Raw genomic sequence first — 8,729 nt, 5'->3', positions numbered from 1 at the left:
TGGTAATCTAGTCATAGTATAAGGGATGCTCAGATCAGGGTGGAGAAAAGTGGAAACTGAGAAACATGGGTGGGTTCAAGAGATACAGACATAGTGGAATCCAGTGCCTTTGTGATGTTCTGGGTGAGAGAGCAGCTAATTAAATCTAAAAATACCCTTTTTTGGAATTCTGCCTCATGCAACTATAGATGTGTCATCTACTGAGTAGACACTGGCCTAAGGCTGGGAAGGACATAGGTTGTGAGTTCAGTCTCATGCATGTTGAATCTGAGGTGTGTTAGTGAAAATGAGAGGTTGGGAGAGATGCGGGGTCTGGAGCTAGTTCAGATGCTGGGTGTGTATTCCATTTGGGCAGCATGAAGGCGGGTCGTGGATGGAGAAGGAGACTGAGCTGAGCCAGAAGCCTTTAGTGAATGAGGATCTGGTGGCCCAGCGAGGGTGTTGGGCAAGGCTCCAGTGATTCTGAACTTCAGTGGAATAGTGCCTGATGGAAGAGGGCATGTAGCAATGGTCTGGAGGTGCGATGAGAACAAAGAGCTCACCTCTGCCCTGTGGTATCTGGGTGAGAGTGAATCAATAATTCCACTTGGGGGCTTGGAGAAAGCAGTCACCCTAGGAGGGCCAGGTCTGATGAACTCAAAGGTGGTAGAAAACATGCTTTCGAGTAGTTAAGGATATGCGAAGTTTATAACAGAGGAGTTCAGAAGGTGTTTCAGAAGAAGCCCCCGACTCCCCAGAATCTTATTTCTCTTTCCCTTAGTATTTATGTTATTCTGAGTAAATGAACCATGCTTCAGTAGTTACTCCTAGAGCATCAGAAATACTCTTTCTTTGCTTCAATACATTTCAGAACACAGAATAGCAGAAACTGTGTTCTTTCCTTCTGGGATGATAGCTGGGAAGGCAGCAGGTGCTCTTCCACTAGATGGCAAGCTTACATTGTTACTAAGGGAAAAGGATTTCTGGTTAATAGCATTTTAGATTCAGCTGTAATCACTGCATTATGTTTGTATCATCTGTGCTTCTTGGTGTTGGTAAATTCACATTTATATTTTCCACCCAGTTTTATAAGGGCAGAGACATGGCTGAAGACTCACATTGGCAGAATTATTGCTCAGACAAACGGGCAATGCCTGGCATGCACTGTTAAGAGTGCCGCTGTCGGAGGACCCGATGAACTCAAGATGAACTCAACCCAGACTCACTTTTGAAAAGACAATGGAAGGAATTAGTGATGCATTCAAGGTGATTTGCAAAGAAAATTGTAGGAAAGTCAGGGATCAGCTGTAAGAATACCATTACAGTTGTCACAAGTTGACAAATGAGTATATTACCAAGTAAGAAAATGGAAAGATAGATCTTTGCTGGCCATTCCAGATTAAATAAATTGGGGAACTCAAGAGGCAAAAAAAGAGAGCAGATTTCCTTCTTTTTAAGCATATATACTGAATAGAGAAATGGATTTGTGTTCACAGGCCTTATTTAAAAAGTAGATAAGTATAGCCCTGGCTGTTTTTTCCAGTGGTTAGAGCACTGGTCCGCAGACCAAAGAGTCGCAGGTTCAATTCTGGTCAAGGGCACGTACCTCGGTTGCAGTTTGTCCCCAGCCCTGGTTGGGGCTTTGTGGGAGGCAGCCAGTCGATGTGTCTCTCTCATGTTGATGTTTCTCTCTCTCTTCCTCCCACTCTGACTGAAGATAAAAGGAAAAAATATCCTCGGGTGAGGATTAAAAAATAATAATAAAAAAGAAAAAGCAGATAAGTACAAAGTAACTTTAAGTTTTTTTTCTTTTTACTTTTCTTTTATTTTTGTTACAGATGTCTTTCCTTTTTTACCCCATTGACACCCTCCTTCCCATCCCCCCAACCCTGTTCCCGGCTTTGTCTATGTCCATTGGTTTTGCGTACATGCATACAAGTTCTGTGGTTTATCTCTTCCCTCCTCCCACAACCCCCTCTTCTGAGAGTTGTCAGTCTGGACCCTACTTCTACATTTCTGGGTCTACCCTATTCCTCAGACTGTTATGATAATTATATTCTATGAATAAGTAAGATCATGTGGTATTTGTCTTTTTCTGCTTGGCTTGTTTCACTTACGATAATACTTTTCAGTTCCCTTCATGTTGTCTCAAAAGATAAGAGACCTTTCTTTCTTACAGCTGCACAGTACTCCATTGTGTATATGTACCACTGCTTTTTTATCCATTCTTCTACTGATGGACACTTGGGCTGTTTCCAGATCTTAGCTATTGTAAATAGTGCTGCTATGAACATGGAGGTACATATATTCTTTCTGATTGGTGTTTCAGACTTCTTAGGGTATATTCTTAGAAGTGAGATCACTGGGTCAAATGGAAGTTCAATTTTTAATTTTTTGAGGTAGCACCATATTGCTTTCCATAGTGGCTGCACCAGTCTGCATTCCCACCAGCAGTGTACTAGAGTTCCCTTTTCTCCACACCTTGCCAACACTTGTTGTTTGATGATTTGTTGATGGTGGCCATTCTGACAGGTGTGAGGTGATACCTCATAATTGTTTTAATTTGCATCTCTCTGATGATTAGTGATGTTGAGCATTTTTTCATATGTCACTTGGCCATTTGTATGTCCTGTTTGGAGAGGTGTCTATTCAGCTCCTCTGCCCATTTTCTTTTTTTTTTTTGTTCAGGTAGAGTGGGAGGGAGAGAGAGGAACAGAGAGAGAGAGAGAAACATCAATGTGAAAGGGACACATCGAGTGGCTGCCACCCGCACAACCGACCAGGGCCGGGGACAAACTGCAACCGAGGTACGCGCCCTTAGCGGGAACCGAACCCGGGTCTCTCAGGACCGCAGGTCGACGCTCTAACCGCTGAGCCAAACCGGCCAGGGCTCCTCTGCCCATTTTCAATTGGGTTCTTTGTCTTCCTTTTGTTGAGTTGTATGAGTACTATATATATTTTGGAAATTAATCCCTTATCTGATGTAACATTGGCAATGATGTTCTCCCATACAGTAGGCTGCCTTTCCATTTTGATGGTTGTTTTTTTTTCAGTGCAGAAGCTTCTGAGTTTGATGTAGTCCCATGTGTTTATTTTATCCTTTGTTTCTGTTGCCTTAGATGATGTATCAGTAAAAATTCTGCTGCGTGTGATGTCCGAAATTTTGTTGCCTACCTTTTTTTTTAGGATTTTTATGGATTCACGGGTCACATTTAAGTCTTTTATCCATTTTGAGTTTATTTTTGTGTATGGTGTAAGTTGATGGCCTAGTTTCATTTTTTTGCATGTAGCTGTCTAATTTTCCCAACACCATTTATTAAAGAGGCTCTCTTTACTCCATTGTATGCTCTTGCCACCTTTGTCAAATATTAATTGAGCATATTGCCTTGGGTCCATTTCTGTTCTGTTCCACTGGTCTACATGCCTGTTCTTGTGCCAGTACCAGGCTGTTTTGATTACAGTGGCTTTGTAGTATAACCTGAAATCTGGTAATGTGATCGCTCCAACTTTGTTCTTCTTTTTCAAGATTGCTGTGGCTATTCAGGGTCTTTTTTGGTTCCATATGAACTTTTGAAGTATTTGTTCTAATTCTGTGAAGTATGCTGTTGGTATTTTGATGGGGATTGAATTGAATCTATAGATTGCTTTGGGTAGTATGGACATTTTAATGATGTTAATTCTTCCAATCCATGAACAGGGTATGTGCTTCCACTTTTTTATATCTTTCTCTTATTTGTTTTTTCAATGACCTGTAGTTTTATGCGACTAGTTCCTTTATTTCTTTGGTTAAGTTTATTTCTAGGTATCTTAATTTTTTTGCTGCAATGGTAAATGGGATTGTTTTTTTAGTTTCTCTTTTTGTGAGTTTTCATCATTGGTGTATAAGAATGCCATCAATTTCTCGACATTAATTTTGTATCCTGCTACTTTTCCAAATTCATTATTAAGTCTAGTAAATTTTTGATGGAGTCTTTGGGGTTTTCTACGTATAGTATCATGTCATCTGCAAATAATGACAGTTTCATTTCCTCCTTTCCAATTTGGATCCCTTTTATTTTTTCTTCTTGTCTGATTGCTGTGGCCAAGACTTCCAGTACTATGTTAAATAAGAGTGGCAAAAGTAGGCATCCCTGTCTTGTTCCTGTTCTTAGGGGAAATGCTTTTAGTTTCTACCCATTGAGTATAATGTTGGCTGTAGGTCTTTCATATATGGACTTTGTTATGTCAAGATATGATCCGTCTATTCCCAGATTGCTGAGCATTTTTATCAGAAATGGATGCTGGATTTTGTCGAATGCTTTTTTAGCATCTATTGATATGATCATGTGCTTTTTATTAATTAATTTTTGTTATAGATGTTTCTCCTTTTCCCCCCACTGATTCCTCCCTCCCCCTCCCTCCCTGCCCTGTCCCCAGTTTGTTGTCCATGTCCACTGTTCATGCACACATGCATATAAGTTCTGTGGTTTATCTCTTCCCCACCACCCCCTGTTCTGGGGATTATCAGTCTGTACCCCACTTCCATGTCTCTGGGACTACCCCATTCCTCAGACTGTTATGTTCATTTTATTCCACAAATAAGTGAGATTATATGATACTTGTCTTTCTCTGTTTGGCTTATTTCACTTAGGATGATACTTTCCAGGTCTCTCCATGTAGTCTCAATGGATAAGAGATCTTTCTTTCTTACAGCTGCATAGTACTCCATTGTGTATATGTACCACAGCTTTTTTATCCATTCGTCTACTGATGGACACTTGGGTTGTTTCCAGATCTTAGCTATTGTAAATAGTGCTGCTACAAACATGGGGGTACATATATTCTTTCTGATTGTTGTTTCAGGCTTCTTAGGGTATATTCCTAGAAGTGGCATCACTGGGTCAAATGGAAGTTCAATTTTTAATTTTTTGATCATGTGGTTTTTATTCTTCATTTTATTTATATGGTGTATCCCATTTATTGATTTGCAAATATTGTACCAGCCTTGCATCCCTGGGATGAATCCCACTTGGTCATGGTGAATAATGTTTTTGATGTATTGCTGGATCTGATTTGCTAGTATTTTGTTCACGATTTTGGTGTCAATGTTCATCAGGGATATTTGCCCGTAGTTTTCTTTCTTTTTAGTGTCTTTTTCTAGTTTTGAAATTAGAATTATGTTGGCCTCATAAAACAAGTTTGGAAGTCTTCCTTTTTTTTGAATTTTTTGAAATAGTTTTAGGAGAATGGGTGTTAGTTCTTTTTTGAATGTTCGGTATAACTCCCCCATGAAGCCATCCGGGCCTGGGCTTTTGTTTGCTGGAAGAGCTTTGATTACCTTTTCAATTTCCTTAGTTGTTATTGGTCTGATCAAGTTTTCTCTCTCTTCCAGGTCCCATTTTGGGAGACTATGTTTTTCTAGAAATTTGTTCATTTTGCTTAGATTATCGAATTGGTTGCTGTATAATTGTTCATAATAGTTGTTAACAATCCTTTGTATTTCTGTGGTGTCAGTTGTTACTTCTTCTCTTTCATTTCTGATTTTGTGTATTTGGGTTGTCTCTCTTTGTTTCTTGGTGAGTTTAGCTAAGGGTCCATCAATCTTGTTTATCTTTTCAAAGAACTAGCTCTTTGTTTCATTGATGCTTTGAATTTTTTTTTGGTCTCCATATCATTTATTTCTGCTTTGATCTTTACTATTTCCTTCCTCCTATTTGCTCTGGGGTTTTACTTTAAGTTTTTAATAAGCATCTACATCCTCAGCTATATTATCACTGTGTCCTGAGGCCAAAGCTAGATGGTTTTCTTGTTCTCACAGTCCACTTAATTGTTGTATTAAAATGTGAATATTTTCATCATTTACAACTTCTGTTTTGGGTGATAGTTTTAACCATCACCTTTTTATGACTGCTTGCTGCCTATTTCAAACCATCTATTATACATTCTTTAAATTTAGTTTTAAGTAGTGACTTTACTAGAGACAAGTCTACACAGCAGCCAAGTGAGATGTATTGTTTTTTTCCCTGGAGCTATTGTTGAGTCCAAGAAAGCAACTCACCCCCACTTCACGGTCTTCTATCCTCACCAAATAAGCTACAAGTTTGCTTATTCTTCTCTTTTTCCCAAAAGTTAAAGCTACATTCAATTTCAAATTTTTGCTGAATATAACTTGGACCATTGTTTTATGGTCTTGAGAAACCTCAGGGGAGAAAATTGTATTTTGATGATGGGCTTTCTGTCTGTGGAGAGGCAAAATCACTGCAGTTCAGCAAATATGTCAGACTGTCATGGGGTAACTTCTCTGGTAGGTGGCCTGCATGGGCCAGTTTATTTTCTATATTTTCTGAATCACAGCCCAACTTCTAGGGGACTGTCTCTTTAAATCACAAGGATTTGGAAAAGGATGGTGAACTTTCTATAGTTTACCTGGGCCAGTCACAGCTCATGCAACTGTTCTATTTATGGGAGTAGTCAACTGTTTTATATATTTCTTTACCTCCTGCATGTTCTTATTAGTGAAGTTAAAACTCATGGAATGATCCTCAAGGGCATTACAAAAACTTTATTTTTTAACAATTGTAGGTTTAAATGTCATAATCTTTTGAATACCAGAGCCTCAGCCCAGCCCTGGCCCAGAGAGTCTCTGGCCCCTGGGTGAAGCCCACTGGGGGCCATTCAAATGTGGCTGTCGGCAATTTATTTTAATAAAAAAATTAACCAGTGGAGTGTTCACTTCCTTATCCCCTGAAGACAAATGGGATGGGTGTGTTTGATTTCATTAACTACAATCCAGCCAACAAAAAAAATGTATGAAATCAGCTTTGTACAGCTTAACCACTGGCATTTGAAACAGATTGTCATTGCATTAGCTGTCACATTCGTAACTCTAGAATCTAAGGAAAAATACATTATGGGTGTTTATATAAACCTTTGCAGATGCACTGATAAAATAATTTATAATCATTTGAAAACATGGCTGGGGCCTGGTGAATGTTTTCTCTCCTCTAAATAAGGCTCCCTGCTATCCCATGAGCATTATACACACTGACCCTGTGCCATTCTGGACCCTAAACCCTCACCTTTCAGGGTGGAGACAGTGGAGCTCTCTTTAAACACACCTCATTAGCATGGGGTCACTTTTTCATTCTGACCCTGCTCTTGAGGTGGAATATTTGGTGCCATGACAGACTCATCTGAAGCATGTGTCCCCTCAGAGGGGACCCCAGAGGCTGGTGCTGGGAGCCCTGAGTGCACCCAGCCTCCCCTCTGGCTCCTCAGGTGGGAGGGGCTTCATAAACATGCAGGGCCTCCTCTACATGGCTCCCCTGAAGACCCTGCGGGGAAGCCAGAAAGCCAGTAGCCTGGAACACATGCTTCTGAAAGGCCGTGATGGTTCTGCACAGTGACCTGGTTAATTCACCAGGCTGGCACTGCTCTCAGTGCACAGCACACTTCCAGGAGGGGTGCAAGTCTTCACTCTGCACCGGTCTGACCATCTGTCTGTCTCTTGGTTCTGAGATGCGCTGTGAGGAGACCTGAGTTGTGCTGCTGAAGGCCCTGCAGAGTGGAGACGGCTGGCTCTTCCCAGCCTGGAAGTGGAGAGGGGACCCTTTGGCCTGTGAAAGGGCCAAGGCATGGGCTCAGCCTCCTTGCCTGCCGCCACCATCCCTGTGCGGGCACCTTGGATGTCTTCTAGGGCCTCTGTTTCCTTTTCCATGCCCAGGTAGTGCCCAGAGGCATGAACAGGAAGAAAAGGGCTCAGTGGGCTTGCTTTGAGGCCTGGGACTAGGGATGCTGTCTCCGGATGAGGGAGGAAAGGGTTCCCAGGGCGGTTTCTTATAGAATTCCCAGAAGTGTCCTTGGGCATATCTGGACACCTTAAGGACTATTCCCTCACCACTAACCCCCATCCCCATTGACACCTTCTTGATTGTGCTCCCAAGCCACCCACCCCCCAACTCAGATGTAGGAAACTGGGCCTGAGCTATTCTACTTGTTCCCCACCTGGCCACTGGTGCCTGCTGCAGTGAGCCTGTGCACCCCCCCCCCCCCACCGTGCAGTCCCTGCCTCCCCTCCAAACATGTGGTGCCTGCACATGAGTTTCCTGCTCCTCCACTCACCTCCCTCTCTCCCATACTCCAACATTGGCACTGGCTGGTGGGGCCATGGGTTTGTGGGGCCCTGGGCAGGGAGCCATGCAGACGGCAGGCTGGCAGGTTGGGAGTGTGGACATGATGCTCTGTGAGGGGCGCTGCGCTGCTGAACCACTGACCTGAGTGTGGTGGGGCTGACTGCAGGTGAGCACGTGCAGGTGCACGTGGAGGTGGTGGTGCAAGGCAAGCTCGAGACTGGCCTCAACTCTGCCTTTCTGTCGGGGGGCAGATGTGGGGGTCTTCCTAGCAGTGGGGGGCACAAGGAATGGGGGTGGCTCCCATGATGCCCAGGTACCCATTCCTGAACCTGCCTATGAAGTGTGCTGGACCAGGGCAACTATGCAGGCACCCTGCTTGGGCCACTTGAACTTACAGGAGCTGCACATGATGCTGCTGAGTGAGGTGGGCACACCACTGCCACTGCCATTGCCTCTGCCATTGCTGAGTGCACCACGGCCACTGGAAGGCAGCTTGGGGAACAAGGCTCCAGGGAGGGTGCGCCCCAGGCACTGACCAATTTGGCCTATTTGTTTGCCTGGAGGATATGCTTTAGTGTCCCTGCCAAGCCTAGTTACCCTGGGCACTTCCCCTCCCCAAGCCCACCTGGCCTGGCTTCA

The 8,729-nt window shown here is 43.1% G+C and overlaps 1 pseudogene; it reads right to left on the bottom strand.

Annotated features, from left to right (window-relative positions):
- Window positions 1-5,698: 5,698 nt before the first annotated feature.
- Window positions 5,699-6,490, bottom strand: LOC118636268 (annotated as a pseudogene).
- Between the last annotated feature and the right edge of the window lie 2,239 nt (window positions 6,491-8,729).

Source organism: Molossus molossus, unplaced genomic scaffold, assembly GCF_014108415.1.
Source record: "Molossus molossus isolate mMolMol1 unplaced genomic scaffold, mMolMol1.p scaffold_m16_p_1, whole genome shotgun sequence".
Taxonomy (NCBI): Eukaryota; Metazoa; Chordata; class Mammalia; order Chiroptera; family Molossidae; genus Molossus; species Molossus molossus.
This window is presented reverse-complemented; position numbering and strand designations above follow the sequence as displayed.